This window comes from Trichosurus vulpecula, chromosome 7 (genome assembly GCF_011100635.1).
Source record: "Trichosurus vulpecula isolate mTriVul1 chromosome 7, mTriVul1.pri, whole genome shotgun sequence".
NCBI classification, from domain to species: domain Eukaryota; kingdom Metazoa; phylum Chordata; class Mammalia; order Diprotodontia; family Phalangeridae; genus Trichosurus; species Trichosurus vulpecula.
The window spans coordinates 57,401,674-57,419,135 of record NC_050579.1 but is presented as its reverse complement, the minus strand read 5'-3'; the positions used below and the strand labels follow the sequence as shown (position 1 = coordinate 57,419,135).

The window sequence follows — 17,462 nt, the reverse complement described above, 5'->3', positions numbered from 1 at the left end:
CAAGGCACTCTCTCCATTGGGGCAGCCAAGGACAAAGAGGGGTTTCTCGTTTTTAAAGTGAATACTAGAAAGAGATTATAAATTGAATAGAGAGTGAATTGGGCGGGGGAATACAAATTCTAAAGCCCAAACAATACGGGACAAAATTGCAACCCGGGATCATCATCCCGGGAACGAACGCCAAGTCGAGGACCAGGCGAAAGCATACACGCCCCCTTGCCACGGCCGGTCGAGAGGGCGAGCGAAGGTAGAGCCCGGCAGGATCCGGCTCGAGAGGCGAGCCGCGCGCCAGACTGGGAGGAGGGCTCTTCCCGCCGGAAGTGACGCGAGCTCAATCCCAGCCCGGCTCTCCCCAAACAAAAGGGATCTTGGGGCCCCGGGAGGAGCCTGAATGACATTGGAAAAGCCCCGCCTTCCCCCGGCCAGGATTGGTCAGCGAGCCGCGAGGCTGAGGTGACAATTGGCCCGGGAAGCTGTCAAGGCACGGACCCGGCGGGGGAGGAGGAGGGGAGGCTGAGGGAAGGCGAGGGACTGTGGATGGGAGGCGGGAGGCGGAGGCGGCGGGGAGCGGAGCCCGGAGCACCGGGGAGAGGTAGGAGCCGCTGGGACGGGCACTCCGGGATTGCAGGGAGACCGGGGTCTCGAGAGAAAGGTGAGGGTGGGATTGCCGGCCTCCCCCTCCGGCCCCCAGCACCCCATCCCCCGAGGGGGCGGGGCCCCTCCTCCTCCTCCTCCTCCTCCCTCTTCCTCTCTGCCCGCGCCCCCCATTCCCGGAGGAGGCGGCGCCCCAATTCTTGAGGGGATCCCAGGCCCACCCCAGCTCCTGTCCAGCCGCAGACCCCTTCCCCCGCGCCCCACCCACCCTCCACGGGGACCCCTCCCCTCTCTGCGCCTCCTTTTGGAAGGGGGATCCCCCCATCCCAGCCACTCGCCCCCCTCGGCCCGGACAGTTCCTTGCCCCCTCCCCACCACCTGCCCCAGCTCGCTGGGACTCGGAGGGGAGCTGGAGTCCCACCCTCCTGTCTCTTTATAGTGAGTGCTGCTCTCCCTGCCCCCCTCCCCATTTAGGTCGGTACCCTCACACCTTCCTGCATCCTTAAATGAAAAAGGCCTCCCCATCCCGATTCCAGCCCATCATCCTGCCCTTCCCCACTCCCCCAGACAGCCCGCTGAACCCGTCTTCTCCCACGAGTCGGAAAGCCCTGGTTTTCCTCCCCTTTCAGCCGGAGGAATGAGGCTGGACAGTGGGGGAAGCCCATCTAACTGGACTGGCCAGATGGAGTCTCCCGAGCTTTAAATCTCTTCTCCCTTCTCCATTCTCCCCTTGAGGGGGAACCCGGGTTGGTCCTTAGGGTACGGTTTTGTACGGTTTGCTTCCGTCTTTGATCACCACCTCCCGACTCCCTCCACGACTTCCCTAGGGAACTTAAGATTTCCACCTCCTTGTTTCTTTCAGCCTTGTTGCTGCAGAAGTTGGCTAATTTCTGAACTTGACCTAGTGTGCAGAATATAAACAAGCGATGAATAACTTGGGGTCCTTCGTGAGATCGTTCTATAGGAATGTACATAAGGACCTTTACTCTAGCAACCCAAGGTTTGCCGGTTGCTCTGGGAGACTTGAATAACCTTGAAAGGTGTAAATCTTGAAACAAAAGACAGGAAGTGTTTCAAGAAAATCCTGGTCCAGTTGTAGGAGGGTTTATGATTAATCTGGTTTAATGGCCTTTGGTTCCTTTCTTCTCGATCCACACCCACTATTAGATGCTATAGGTCTTTTCTGTAGTTGAAAATAATAGTGGGTACACGATGTAGTTTGGTTTTTACAGGAATAGCATCACCTGCAGAATCGAAGTACGTTGACCAAGGTAAACTGCATATGCCGCAGCTGTAACTAAGATCAAGGATATTCTGAGTATACACCCAACGAAGCATTGATTTATTAAGCGCCTACTCTATGCTAGCTGGTACTGTGCTAAGCAATTTACAAATATTTCGTTTGATCCTCGCAACGATCTGAGAGAGAGGTGCTATTGTTACTGTTGAGGAAACTGAGGCAGACAGCAGTTTGCTTAGGATCTCAGAGCTAGTGTCTGCCAGAGGATTTTCTGAACTTTAGGTCTTCCAGACTTCAAATTCAGCACTGTGCCACTTGCCCAGCCCTAATTTCCTTGCATATTAGCTATGGGAGGGATCCTTAGAGATCTTGTGGTACAATCTCTTCATTTTACAGTGGGGCAGTGTCCTCCTGATAAAGTAACACAGCCTGTGAGCGAGTGTCAGAGACAAGACTCAATCTCAGACCTTCTGACTACTAGTCCAGTGCTTTGCCATCACTGTAATATATGGTATGTGGTATTTTGGAATTTGCATTAGCATGAATGCTGTTGAATTGTCAGTGGACATCCAATAAGGTAACACTTTGCATATATAAAAATTCATCATACATTTTAACATTGCTTCTTTAATTCTCACTTATAAGTCACCCTTAATTGCTGGTGTAGTGTTGGAGTAGTGTTAATTGTGACAAAGTGCTTAGGATCCCAGTCACCGAGGGTGTACATGTGCAGCATATATTCATTATTGCTTTTCCAAGTCAAGTCAGTAAGCATTATTAAATGCCTACTATGTGCTAATAATAGGGCAGCTAAGTGGTAAAGTAGATAGCATGCCAGGCATGGAGTCATGAAGACCTGAGTTCAAATATGACCTCATATACTTCCCAGCTGTGTGACCCTGGGCAAGTCACTTAACCTTTGTCTGCCTCATTTTATTCTTCTGTAAAATGAGCTGGGAAAGGAAATGGCAAACCACTCCAGTATCTTTGCCAAGAAAACCCCAAAGGGGGTCATGAAGAGTAGGACACAACTGAACCACAACATGTGCTATAATAATAATAATAGCTAGCAATTCTATGGGACCTTGAGGTTGGCAATGCACTTTACAGATGTTATCTCATTTGACCCTCACTGCAACCTAGTGAAGTAGGCTCCCATTTTACAGATGAGGAAACTGAGGCACTGAGAAGTTAAGTGACGTGTCCCGGGTTACACAGCCAACTGTGCAAAGTTTTGGAGATACTGAGAAAGGCAATTCCAATTACAAAGTGTATCTCCAGCTTCCCCAGGGTAATGATTTGTGGATTGTAGATCTGGAGCCTTCAATCCTTCTACAGAGATCTTTTTAAAGATTGTTCCCAGAAATCATCAGAGAGACCAAAAAAGAACTGAGGCTGGTTGGAAGCTCTTGGAGAGTTGTTTGCTATGTACACAGAGAAGTATATGGAGATATTAACACATGGGCCCCTCAACCAGAGCTACAAAAACTCAAAGGGAGTGATGAGGCTCATCCAGGTGCAGAATGGAAAATAAAGTTGACAGACATAAAACCAAAGAAACTAATTGCCAGGACCTATCATGCTATTGTATTATTTGGCAGAGTAATAAAAACTGGCATTTTGTGTGTCTTGGTCATTATAGCACCTGTTTGGTCTTGTTAATCTCAGAGCAAGACTGGGAAGCTGTCACCTTGGTATAGACCTACAAAGATAACTCTTTGATAAGATGAGGCCTATCATGATACTATAAACAATCCACTCCTTTTTTTTACCCAACATTTGCTTTTACTTTCCTTATCTGGTCTGCCTGAAGGAACTTGTTCAGCCTAATCACCATCAGTGATTGAAATATCCACAAAAACATTTTTTGCTTTTCTCTCTCTCCCCACCTTTTTTTTTAAACTGAATGTAATTACACCTCAGAACCTGGGCAAGACTTAAAAATACAATCAGTGCCAGTCATTTCGGGGTTTCCTTTCACTTTTCTAGGAATCTGATGTGAATGTGAGTTTAGAAAAGTATTTCAGACATTGAGTGTCTTTGCTTATGTCATTACTTAAAAATGGTTCCTGGATATTTTACTTTTAACAGGTTTTATAGTTTCTTTTTTTAAAATGGGTCTCCTCACTGGTTCTCAAACGTTCATAAATGACCCTGGTGCTTAAAGGGTGTTCGTAGACCAGTGGTTGGATTTCTGACTAGAATAGACACTAGTTCACACAAGCTGATCACAGAAGTTCTGACATGCTCAGCTTACAATGAGCTTGTGTGTTGGCTGAATCAAGTTTGCAGTGCTGCCAGTTAATTTGCAGACCAGAATTGGAATTCATTCTGTGAAAATCTTGGCTTTTCTGTGTGAAGCAGACATTCTAGGTGTTGCCAGTGAACTGGTTGGTGATCATGGCATGGGACAAGGAACTCAGATTTATTTCTAAAGGAAAGTAGAGCTATCTGTGGAAGTTGACCCCAGAAATTACTTGTCAGCCTGTTTTTAAAGCACATTGGTTCCTGTTTCCTGAAGATTTGATGCTAACTGGATAGGTTCCAGTTCAAAGCATCCCCAGTTTAAAAATGGCTTATTTGTCAGCTTGCATATGAATTAAGGCTAGGTAATGGAGGGGTTAACTATAAATATTCCAGCCTTTTGTCTTTAGACATTTAGAAAAGATGAGAGTTAAAAACTAGGAGATAAACTAAAAGCAACATCTTTCACGTGTGTGTATTCTTTTACAGAATATAAGAACCTGAAAAAGGATCAACTGTAAGACAGTTGATCCTGAGAAGTTTTAATAGGTTTGTTCTTGTTTTTGTAATTAATTTTGTCTTTGAGGGTTTTTCTTGTAGTGAATTCTTTTCTATTATGGGAGAAAGAAGCATCCTGCTGTTCATATCCCTTCTCTCCCACCTGCATCTCCCAAACTCCCACATCTTAGTTTTAGAACTAGGTCCTAATTATCTAATTCTTTGGTTAGAAACCCAGAACAGTCAGGCTTGACTAAACTGCATTTGGTGAGCCATTTGTAACTTTAGTAAATTCAAGTCCTTTCTCAGTCCCCTTTTCTACTGGATCTAAAGCAAACACAATCTGATTGACAGTGAATTTTTTTGCTTGAGAAAAGGGTTTCTTCAGGACAGTTCCTCCAGCTCCAAACTTCTGTCCTGAGCCCCAGCACCTTTATCCTGAGCTTTGGGCTTGGGAGCTGCCAATACTTAAAGAGAAAAATAACTGCGTTGGTTGGAGTATATGAGACGAGAGAAACAGACCAAGGGACCGAGTAAGGAACAGATGATAACTGCATGATCTCCGCTCAATGGGTGGCCATCTTGGGTTTTCATTCAAAAGTGCCCATTGCCTTGGGCAAACCTAGGTCGATTGCTGGAGCCACAGAGGCATGCTGTGGTCCTTAGATTCTTCTTGTGGATGTAGTAGAGAGGGAGCTAATGAATTCGGGGAGGGAGGTGAACTAGTCCAGGACCTTATCACATCACTCAGGAACTATTTTCAGTGGCCTCTCCTGCTCTATCAAGTCTGCCCTCCCACCCCCCACGCATGGGGAAGCTGCCAAACTAATCTGCCTGAAACACTGCTTTCATCATTTCATTCCTTTGTTCAGACACCTACAGTGGCGTCTCATTGCCCACAGGATGAAGTCTAAACTCTGCTCTGGCATTCAGAGCCCCCACAATCTGGCCACAACCTGTTTCCAGTGTTCTCTCAATCCCAGATATTTTTCATCTTCACTTGTTCCCTGACACTTAGCACATATTGGCTCATAATGTTATCAGTTCTTATGGGATGATTCAGCCAACCTGAAGAATGTGCCCTCCCGCTTTGGTTACCTTATATTAAATTTTTATCCTAGTTGTATCTTTTCTGCCCCCAACTCTACCCCCCCCTTCTCTTTTTCCCCTATAGAAATAAGTACCTCTAGGGCAATGACTGGTTTTGGTTTTGGTTTTTTGTTTCCCTTTGGTATTCCTTGCCATAGGCTATTGCTGTGCCTCTCACCGTGTAGATGATTAATATATGTTTATTGAATTTAATCCCTTTGTCTCTTCCTTGCCTCTGCCAGTGTACTTTTGCTCTGCCTGCCCAACAGATCCTAGAACAAAGGTCTTTCCCCCACTTCCACCCAATGACTTGCCTAACCAACAACCCCATTTCCCCATCCTACTCTTCTTCAGTCTTTCATGCCAATCTATCTGAATAATCCCATGCATCCCATTTTAAACTTGTATTATAATTGCTTGTGTACATATCTTCCCTTTTACACACACACACACACACACACACACACACACACAAAGTTTATTACATATCATTGATGTGCAAGGAACATGCTAGGTTCCAGAAATACAAGGATGAAAATGGCAGTTGGCCCTGCCCTTGAGGAGTTATGGGGGAGGGGTATGATATATGTACATGAGTCAATGTACTTCGAGACAGAGAGCAAGTACTGGGGCTTCTACATAGTATTGACCTAGTAAATGGCTTCTTACTTGAATTGAGGCAAAGGAGAGAACATTTTCAGCTGGAGGAATGGGGAATGCTACACAGAACCACAATTGTTGAGGGCAGAGGCTGGGTTGTGTGGGTTTTAATTTTTGTATCCCCAACACTTAGCATAGTGCCTTGCATTTGGTGAACACACAATGAAATATTTATTGAATTGATGTGAATATGTCTTGTCTTCTCAACTAGATCATAATTATTTTGAGAGGCAAGGAGCGCCTTATACCTATTTATATTTCCCGAAGTTCCTAAACAATGTCTTCAACATAGTAGATACTCAAAAAATATTCGTTCATTTCTAATCAAGTCGGACGATCATTATTTCCTGTTTAGAGCGTAGAGTATCAGTGAATCTGGCTATCCTTGACTCAGATGCTAAAAAAAATGTCTCATAACAAAAATCTCACCTTCTACAGGAAGCCTTCTCCAACTCCTCTTAATTCCAGTACCATCCTTCTGTTAATTATTTCCTATTTATCATGATTTGTATATATTTGTTTGGATGTTGTCTCCCCCATTAGATTTTAAGCTCCTTAAGGAAAACTGTCTTTTGCTCCTTTTTGTATACCCAGCACTTAGCACAGTGTCTGGTATATTGTAGGTACTTAATAAATGTTTATTAAATTGAATTTTATCTAGTTGAATTTTGGAGTGTTGACTGTAAATTTAAGAAAAGGTAGACATTTAGTATATAGAACATTTTTCTTCTCACATCCATTATGCATTTGGTATAATGTGAAATAGATTTTCCAAAAATATCACAGCTATTTCTCAGGTATTACAGGTTTAACATGTGACTTGATTAGAAATTGTAGAAATTCAGCTGAAAGACAGATTTGTCAATGCTGTGTAAAAGAAACAGAAGGCTGACAGAAAGTAGCCATTTCTCTTCTATAGTATCATATAAAGCATTTGATCCATAGGTCATCCATGTGTATGCTTGTGCAAACATACTGCCTGGACTTACCTGAGATAGTGCTGATTTCAGATATCCTTTAGTGAACTATGGAAATACCCCCCAAAGCCCCAGTATTTTGGCAAATGGTAACTAAATGAATCAAGTCATTACAATGTAAAAATAAACAGGTCACAAAAGATTAAACTAAAATATGGAGACTCACAGGCTGAAGAAACATGATGATTACAATTACAGAATTATTTGCATAAAAAACCACCATATTGAATGGCTGTAGTCACGTATACAAAGTCCAGTTGTGTGATCATTGGTAACATTAAGTTGCCAAGAGCTTGGGAAGGCTACACTTCTCTACACTCATATAAGCCTGAATAATTGCCTCATTTTTTTTGGAGGTGGGATGGAGGTGGTCTTACAAATAAAATAAACTCCTTTTGAAATTCTTGTGTCCAGGATTTGAAAGTGCAGTCACTGTATTTGGTGACATCCCTAGTTTTTTTCAGGAATTTACTAGATTTTCTCCCTTTGAGCCACATGGGTGCAAGTTACAGGGAGGAAACGTTCTTCTTACTATAAGGAAGAACTTCCTAACTCTACTTGACTCTAATTAGAGTAGGCCAAAAACAAAGAATGGGTTGCCTTGGGAGGCCTTCAGTTCCTACCACCAGAGTTCTTCAAGGAAAAAGTAGATCACCCCTTTGGGGGATATTGTCAAAGGAACTTGTGTTTTGGATAGGGTTTGGACCAGATAAGTGTGTTCACTAAATGTTAGAAAATTGCCATTTATTAAAGCTTTTATTACCAACCATCTTTCTTAAAATCTATAAACTGATTTCTCCTCTCCATCTTCCCTTTGCCCTGTTTCTTTCCCCCTCTGTCTTCCAAGTTCTGAACCTGCCCAAAGCAGCCAAGCTAAAACTAAAAGGTCAGAAGCAGATTTAGTTATTTCACTAATCTGCAACATGGTTTGGTTTGGGAAGTACTGGACTTAAGTGATAGTTGAGGTGACATAGAATCTCTGGTTGTCTGGCTAATTTGCCAGTTTAGAAGCAGTAATCTTTAGAACTGGCTGCCGTGTTTGGAGGCTCTGAATTAGCCACCATAACAGCAACCCATTGCTAAGAGTAACAGTTAATAAGTTCATTATTATTTCATTGAGGGTGGGCAGGGGAGAGTTTTAGACAAAATGCTCCCTACCCCAAAGCAACTAATTGGACTTAAATTGGTAGTTTTAATTTTGGTGATTTACATAGAGCCAGAGCATGAACTTCAGTGCCCTGTAGCTAGATTACAAGGGAGTAGTACCCACAGTTTCCCTTTGTTGCCCCCCCATTCCATACTTGACTACGTTTTTAACTTCCTGAATAGTTATGAGGTGAGTCTTTTCACTGTTTGGAACATTGACCCTTAAAAGGATCTTGGACCCTGTCATGAAAACTTTGGTGGAAGCAGTGACTTCATCCTGTGTTAGGACTGGAAAGTCTTTTGTATTCCAGACTGCCTCTAGAATCATGGACCATGAATCATTTTACTGGAAATAAAAGGCATCTAAAATCAATTTACATGTTCTATTTAACTCAATGTGCTTACAATAATGTGTCACAAATCATAGCGCCCTTATTTCACAAAGTCCTGAATTCAGGAAATAGAAGTCCAGTTGAAATTGTTGTAATAAATTGGTGTAGTTGTGTAAGGCTGATTTCATTTAAACTGGATGAAGACAAATGAAACTTTATAAAAATAATCACAGCAGGTCAAACAATGTGGAGTGGTGGAAAGAACATTGGACTGGAAGTCAAGAGGCCTGGGTTTCAGTTCTGTCCCTGCCACTATTGTAAGTTTTGTAACCTAGGGAAAATCATCAAACCTTTTTTCTTCATGGGCTATGGTAAGAATCAAAGTGTAATTTTATATATATATATATATATATATATATATATATATATATATATATACACACACATATATACATATATATACACACACACATATATTTATGTATGTGTGTATGTATATAATGAGGTTTGTTGCTAATCAGCCTAAATACCATGACTCATTAACAACCATTCCAGTAATTTAACTAGCATTATTCCTCTAGTGTGATCTCTTTCAAGTAAGAATATTGTAAGGGCTATAAACAAATATGTAAGTAGATAAACTTGGTTTTGATGGCTTAGCTTATTTCCCTGATTGGGAGGGGAATGTTTATAGTTCTGCATTTGAAGCCAATTCTCCTCCTCCTTCTTCAGTATACAAACACTCCCTTCTGGTATCAATACAAGAGAGACATGCGTTTTAAAGCACACTGAAGATTCAGCGAACTGGCCTGGAAGGAGGAGATCTTATTCAAGTCCTTCCACCTCCAGGTCAACCTTTCCTCTCATCCATCAAATTGAGGAGCTGGGCAGACTTATTTGTGAGCAAGGCCGCTCCAGCTCTAGCGTTGTCTGACCCCTGGGAGCCTTGATGGGGAGTTAGTGAGCTTTCTGTGTAGTGTTCCTCCTTGTCCTCTTGTTTCATTTGGCATGTGAGAATCTAATCCATTTGGTCAAATTGTACAATAAAATGAATTGAGTCAAATTAGCTAAGATTTCCACCCCCAGGATCCCTAGAACTACTAAAAAAGGAAATGAGAGGGGTGCAAGTAGCTTGAGGTTTTCTTGGAAAATATGCTACAAAGGGGTTGCTAGGTGGCTCAGTGAGTAGAGCACAGGCCCTGGAACCAGGAGGACCTGAGTTCAAATGCGACCTCGGACACTCGACACACGTTCTAGCTGTGTGACCTTGGGCAAGTCACTTAACCCCAATTGCCCAGCCTTCCCCCCTCCAAAAAAAATGCTACAAAGAAATTTGTTGGACTTATCATTATTTCTATTATCTTTGCCTCCTCCCTTGACTGAGTATAGATCTAGAGACCAGGATACTGCTCGTGTTCCATAGGTATTGAATAGGGTAGTACAGCACTAAAATAATGATCTTTAAGAATATTTACTTCATCACAGTGTTTATCTTTTGAAAACTATTTCAAAAATCTACACTGACAATATTGGGTAAACAGATACCCTTTTCTATATACTTTGCTTGTAATAGCGCTGTTGCTACTAGATCCTATAATCTGCTCAAAGTATCCCCCTTAAAGTGTCATGAAATTTATGACTTTCAAAATAATTATTCAAAATTGTTCTATTTCATATTATATGCTATAGCCTAGATGTAAATGTAGATTTAATTGAGTAATAAAAAGCAAGGCATTCTATAAAAGGTTGTTACATTACTCTGACAGTAAAATACAGGATTAGATTGAAGTTTAGTAGGTCTTTAAAATTAGCTGTTAATTAGCATATGACAGGAGTATCCCCATTACACCTTTTAATTCTATTTCAGAAAAGGCTCGTTTGAAAGTCGTGGTGCTAAGCTGCATTACTAAGTATTGTGGGGGAATCTGTAACTACAAAGTTAATCTTGTGCCTTGATTTTACTACTTGGAAAAATAAGATGAGTAGAAATGCTTTTCTTTTGGAAATTATGAAAAGATCTGCTCACTATCTAGACCTTGTCACAAAATAGAGCTTTTGTTAACATTTTAAACTATTTCTCTCTTTACCATCTTCAGAGGACAACTTAAGGGCTAACTAGGGTTGAGTCTAAGAGGGAGATGAAGATGAGGGCTGCCATTTGAAGAGCAACTTAATGTCTTGCCCATAATGTCCAAATGAGCCTTACTGGGATCCACGAAATGTTAAAGGGCAAAACATCTGGAACCTTTTGGGTATGGAAGTGATGATTTTGATAATAAATAACTCAGTTCATATGGCACGTTATCTAGGTTGTGTCCACAGCATGAATGAATGAGTGAATGAAAAGATTATTTCTTAATCACTTACTCTGGGCAAGGCAAGTACTGGGCTATGTGCTGGGGATACAAATGGAAAAGTAGACAGCCTCTGCTTTAAAAGAGTGCCCGTTATGGGGGGAGGGGGGACACAGCTGCTGCCAGTCAGATGGAAAGGTTCAGGTGTCCTTGGGGACAGCAGCAAAGCAGACGGTAATGCCTCTTCTTTAGTGTTAAATCATAAGTTTCTGATATTGAACCACTCAATAATGCCAAGGACTTTGGCGGGGAGAACTTTCTTTTCTTGGTCTTCGGTGGGTGTAGCTACATCACCTACATAAGCAGATACCACATGGCATCTCCATGGGGTGCCTCCCAGGATGATAGCTGTAGGACCTGGGCTGGAAGAATCATGCCACTGCCCAGTGCTCCTGCCTTTATGGGCCCAACTGTGGCAGTTGGTCAGCAATGATTGCTGCACTCAAATGATGGCCTCAGGGCTAGTGGTCTTGGGGACATGACTATTCTGGAGGCTCTTGGGTTCTGGGCTGTCTCTCTGGGGTTCCAAGGAAAGATGGTGATAGTAGTTTGACTTTACTGTCATATGCTGCCTCTTGTCTCCCACCACCTCCATGCCCGGTGCCTTGTATCTTCAGCTAGCCAGTCTGCCTGGGGCATAGATGGTGCATGATCCTTTTTCCACCAAGAGCAGCTTCCCCTAAGATGGCTGTGGGTACTGGGCTGGAGGTCCTGGACTTACTTGCCAGTTAGTGGCAGTTAGTCATCAGTTGACAGAGGTATTGGGGAGGTGGTAGGTCCCTTATGCACAGGGATTGTTCCCTTCCAATCTGAGGTTGTTCTTAGTTCTTAAAACAACCAGCCCCAATGAATTATTAAGCAGAACAATATACTGCTTGAGTGAACATTCATGATGTCTAGGTTTCATACAAATCATAATTTAATAAAGTTATGTTTTTTTCTTTTCTGTTATTCTGGTTTTCTAATAGAAACAAATTAACTCCACTAAAAATTCAGATTTTATCACATATAGGCAGATAATGACTGCTTCAGGTTTTCAGAATTAGCTAATATTCAGTGTTTGGATTTTGTTCATTAAAGGGACTGTGGCAGTTTTTCCTATGTCCTGGGGAAATGGTTAGTTTTTGAGTGAACTGGCTTTTCCTCAATTTTGCAACTCTTTTCAATCACTAGTAATAAATAAATACTTGCTATATATTCTTAGTCTCACCTTAGGCAACTATAACCCAAGTATGACTTTTCCAAGTTTATCTGAATATGTGCTATGGGGGAAATTTAACAATTCTGGAAAAAGAGATCTGTTAATTATCTGATTTATTCTCTGTAATAGCTAGAAGTAATACTGCTTTTGAAAGATCTAAATGAAAGAGAAATTTTTTTCTAGATCTTGGTAGGTTCTTTTGAATTACTCTTAAGCTTTGCAGAATCAATAATTCTGTCTAGGCTTTTTCTCTCACTGTCCACTGGTTTGGGGGGGGGGGAGGCGGGGCGGGGAGGCGAGGCAGGCCATGAGGAGAAGAGGGTAGGGAGGGAAAGCCTATGTTTCTCTAGACGTACACACCTAGATACTACTCACACAAACATATAATCTTACCTGTACTCCACCCCACCACACCCTCCTGTACCTAGCCATTGCTGTTGTTTGGGGTGTTTCCTTTTTTGCTGCCCAAACTCCATCTGAAACAGAGCAGACCAGTAAACCTGTCCGAGGGGGAGTCATCACCTCACTCAGAGGTGGGCCTCCATGTTGTCCCCTGTGAAACATAAAAGAAACACACCAGAGGCAAAAGAGATGCAGCCAAAGTGCCATCCAGGGAGGGAGAAGAACCAAACTGTTTGTGACAACATGTCAGAGGAACACGGAGAGTTTGTCATCCCTCTAAACTTGTTATCAGTCTTCCCTCTTCACATTCTCTGCCTTGGTAATTTCCTCATCTCCCAGGGACTCACCTCTTGCTCTGTGCAAATGACCTCAGAGCTCTATATCCAGCCCTAAAGTGTTTCTTGAACTTCAGCCTCATGTTCCCAAATTCCTGCTGGACATCTCTTCCTGCCTATGCCACAGGCACCTCAAACCAAGATGTTTAAAACAAAACTCATCATATTTCTCACCAGATCCATCTCTTTGTAAAATTTCCCATTTCTTCCAAGGGCATCATCATTGTTGACTCTTCCATTTTCCTATCCCCATATCTAATCTTTTACATGGTTACCAAAGTGATTTCCCTAAAGCTTAGACCTGAGCATGTTATTCCTCTACCCAGTCAATACCATTTATCCTAGGAGCAAATATACACTCCTATGTATGTATTTGCTTTGCATTCTGGCTCCAGCCTGTCTTTCCAGGATTTCTTATTACACATTACTCCCCTTCATACATTCTACACTCCAGTCACGTGGGACTCCTTGCTGTTCCTAACATATAACATTCGATCTCTCATTTCTGTGCCTTTGCAGACTCTCCCCTATGCCTGGAATGTACTCCCTCTTCACTTCCACCTCTTAGATTCCCTGTTTTCTTTCAAGACTAATTTCAGATGCCTTTCGTGACCCACCTACCACCCTTAGACCCCTTCTCCCTCCCCCTGAAATCCTGAGAGCCTTCCCCACCAAAATGACCATACCTAGACATGTACATGTTGTGTCCCCTCTATAGTAAAAACTCCTTGAGGACAGAAACTATTTCATTTTTGTCTTTGTATTCTCAGCATTTTGCCCAGTGCCTGCGGCATAGGAGATGCTTAATAAATGCTTTTCAGTCCTGTCTAGTACATCTCTCATATCCAGCCCTTTCTTTATATTCTTAACCTTATCATGTCTTCCCAGGACTATTGAAATAGCCTCCAAATTGGTTTCCCTTCCTCCAGTTTCTTCCCTGGCCAATCCAACTTCCACATAGCTGCCAGATTGATATTCCTGAGACAGATCACAGGATTATAGATTTAGAGCTGAAAAGGATCTCAGAGGTCATCTAATCCAACCCCTTCATTTTGTAGATAAGAAAACTATCCAAGACATCTGATCCTCTCTCCCTCTCCCTCTACCTCCCCACCTTCCCCCCACCCCCAAACACACAGGATTTATACAGTCTACATTGACTCTCTGTTGCCTCTAGGATAAAATACAAAATACTCTGCCTCCATCCACCTTTGCTGTCTTCTCATTACAAATCTTCACACACTCTGTTCTGGTTAAATGCCCCCATACATGACATTCCACCTCTGATCTCTGTACCTTTATGTAAGTGGTCCATGTCTGAAATGCATTCCTTTCCTCCCTCTACTTCATAGACACAGCTCAGGTGCTATCTCCTTCAGGAGGCCTTTCCTGACCTGACACTCCACACAACCCCTTACTCCCTGTCCCCTCCAGTTATTAGCACTTTGTTCCTCTCTAAATGGCTTTGTATTGGTATTGACCTGGGTGCACTTTCTATTTACTTATGTACATATACTGTCTCCTCCCCCTCCCTTCTGAAAGATCTCTGAGGGCCAGGACTGTTTCCTTTTTGTACTTGTATCCCTAGGGCCTAACATAGTGCCTTGCTCATACTACCTTGCATGAGTAAGCCGCTTGAAAAGTATTTCTTGAATTGGACTTAATCTTTGTTAAAATTTATAGCTCCTTCCTGCCCCCGCCCCCCAACACTTGGCTTGACAACCCTGGAGGTGTTTTAATCAATGTTTGTTGAATGGATGAATAAGAAAGAAAACAGGATGGAAGAGATAAATGACCACAGCAGAATTGTTCACAACCAAAGCAGCTATGGTAGTTCTAGGAGAACCATGGTGTTATTCCTCCTAGTATGAAAGACTCACAACCCCCAGCTTGAGACATACTTTAGAAGATACTTCTACAGTCTGTCTCTAGCTGTTGGCCCTGACTTGGTGGGAGGTACGCCTGTAAGTAGAAAGAATGGCATGCTATTAAAGCTCATTTTTAGAAACTGCTTGTGGAGAACTCAAACTGAAGTTCATACTTAGCCCTTAAATGGATATAACATCCCAAGGTATTGAAATATAGTTACTTTTTAAAAAGATTATGTAGGTAGCTTTATTTTCATGGGAATATAAGAAGCTGAATATAGCTACAGCTCTGTTACATGCATACCATAGACTAGGGCAGTGTTTTCAGGCAACAAGTTCGTGAGATGGTTAGAATTATAGACTGGGCTCTTCGGAGGATCATAGAGCCTTACAGCTACAAAGGGTATAGGTAGACATATAGGGCAAATCATGAACCCCTTCTGTAGCACCCTAAACAGGTGGTCATCCGGTTTCTACTTAAAGACATTAGTGACAGGTAAAGTCACTGCCCTAAGTTAAACCATACCATTTTTAGATAGTTCTAATGGTTAGTACATATCTCCTTATGTTGAGCCAAAGTCTATATTATTTTCTCCTACTCTCAGATTTTAATTTTGTTCTTTAGACGCAACCAGAACAAGTCTCAATCTTTCACTCCTATCACATCCTCCCAGATATTTGAATACAGTGATCATGTACCTCCTTCCCCCAGTCTTCTTTTCTGCAGGCTAAAAATACCCAGTTCTTTCAACCAGTCCTCATGCGGTTTTGAGGCCCTTCACTATCCTGGTTGCTGTCCTTTGGACATCTTCCAGTTTTTCAGTGAACTGGCTGGACGTGATATTTCAAATGTTGTCTAGCTAGAGAGGAATACAAGCTTATTATGCCTCCTTCACTTTGGAGAATTTGCTACTACTAAATAAGCTTAACATCATTTTAGCTTTTCCGTTACATATCACTGCTAACACTATAGCTAACATTTATCAATGTTGATCATTTCTTCCTAACACCTCTCATATCCATCCCCTTGCCTGCACTCACATGGCCTCTGGCTCCATTCAGACCATCAGCATCTTTCACCTAGACTACTCTGACAGTCTTCTAATCAGTCTCTCCTTTCTCTGGTCTCTCTTCTGCACAAAGGGGAGGGAGGGAGGAGAAGGGGACAAGCATTTATTAAGTGCTTAAGATGCACCAGGCACTGTACTAAGTACTCTACAAATACTATTTCATTTGAAATTGTGACTGACCAGTAGCCAAAATAATCTTCCTACAGCGCAGGCCTGACCATATCACGCCCCTGCTCAACAACTCTCAGGAACTCCCTCTGGCTTAGAGAGAATAAAATTTAAACTGCTTAGCCTAGAATCTAAGACCCCCAATAATTTATTCTTACTTCTTACTATTCTCCTTCAAAACTATATTACAGCCAAACTAGACTGATAACTGTTCTTGAATTTGATATTCTACCCCCTTGCCCTTATATATTCACAGAAGATATTCCTCATGTTTAAAGTATATTTTCTCCTTATCTTGCTTTTCCAGATCCTTGGTTTCTTTTTTATTATTACCATTAAATTATACTTATTTATTTGCAAATGAAAAGCCTTGTCTCCTAAACTCTCTTCTCCCTTGCTTCCCTCCATTGAGAAAACAAGAAAAACAAAAACTCTGTTACAAACATATGTACCCAAGCAAAACAAATTCCCACCTTGTCTGTGTCCAAAAAAAAGTTTTAATCTACATAGAGTCCATCACCTCTCTATCAGGAGGTGGGGGTGGCATGTGTCACCATGAAACCCAATGGTTGGTCCTTATGTTGATGAGCATTCCTAAGTAATTCAAAGTTGTTTGTCTTTATCATGTGATTGAGATTATATAAATTGTTCTTCTGTTTCTGTTGATGTGCTTTCCCAGATTTCTCTGAAATCATACCCTTCATCTTTTCTTACAGCATAATAGTATTCTATCACATTCATTTACCATAACTTACTCAGCCATTCTCCAGTTGAGTGCACCCTGTCTCCACTTTGATTTCTAGTTCTTTATCACCACAAAAAGAGCTGCTACATACACACACACACACATCCTTTTCCTCTTGCTTTGGTCTCTTTGGGGTATAGACATAATAGGGATATTGCTGGATCAAGTTTGCACAGTTTAATAGCTTTTTGAGAATTGTTCCAGATTGGTTTCCAGAATGGCAGGACAAGTTCATTAAAGTATCTGTTTTCCCAAAGCTCCTCCAGCATTTGTTGGTTTCTTTTTTTTTTCTTTTCAATTTTGCCAAGGTATAAAATGAAACCTCAGAGTTATTTTAATTTGCATTTCTCCTAATTAGAGAAATTAATTAGTGGTTTAGACCATTTTTCCTTGTCTTCTTTCAAGTATCAACTTAGATGCCACCTCCTCTTTGAAACCTTTCCTGATTCTTTCCCCTCCCTCAAGTTTCTCAATTTTCTTTACTGTTTTTCACATTTTATCTCCACTCTACCCCATCCCACCCCCATAGTCTATAAGTT

At 42.0% G+C, this 17,462-nt stretch overlaps 1 protein-coding gene across 2 annotated transcripts in view; it reads left to right on the top strand.

Annotated features, from left to right (window-relative positions):
• Positions 1–475: 475 nt before the first annotated feature.
• The window catches only part of CTTNBP2NL (CTTNBP2 N-terminal like), a 71,709-nt gene continuing 54,722 nt past the window's right edge, over positions 476–17,462 (top strand). The window contains exon 1 of one of the 2 annotated variants that reach the window (XM_036767778.1): positions 476–592. The gene's annotated coding sequence lies outside the window, so the exon portion shown is untranslated. Of the gene's footprint in view, positions 653–17,462 lie in introns of both variants that reach the window. The other variant, XM_036767779.1, reaches the window with a different exon arrangement.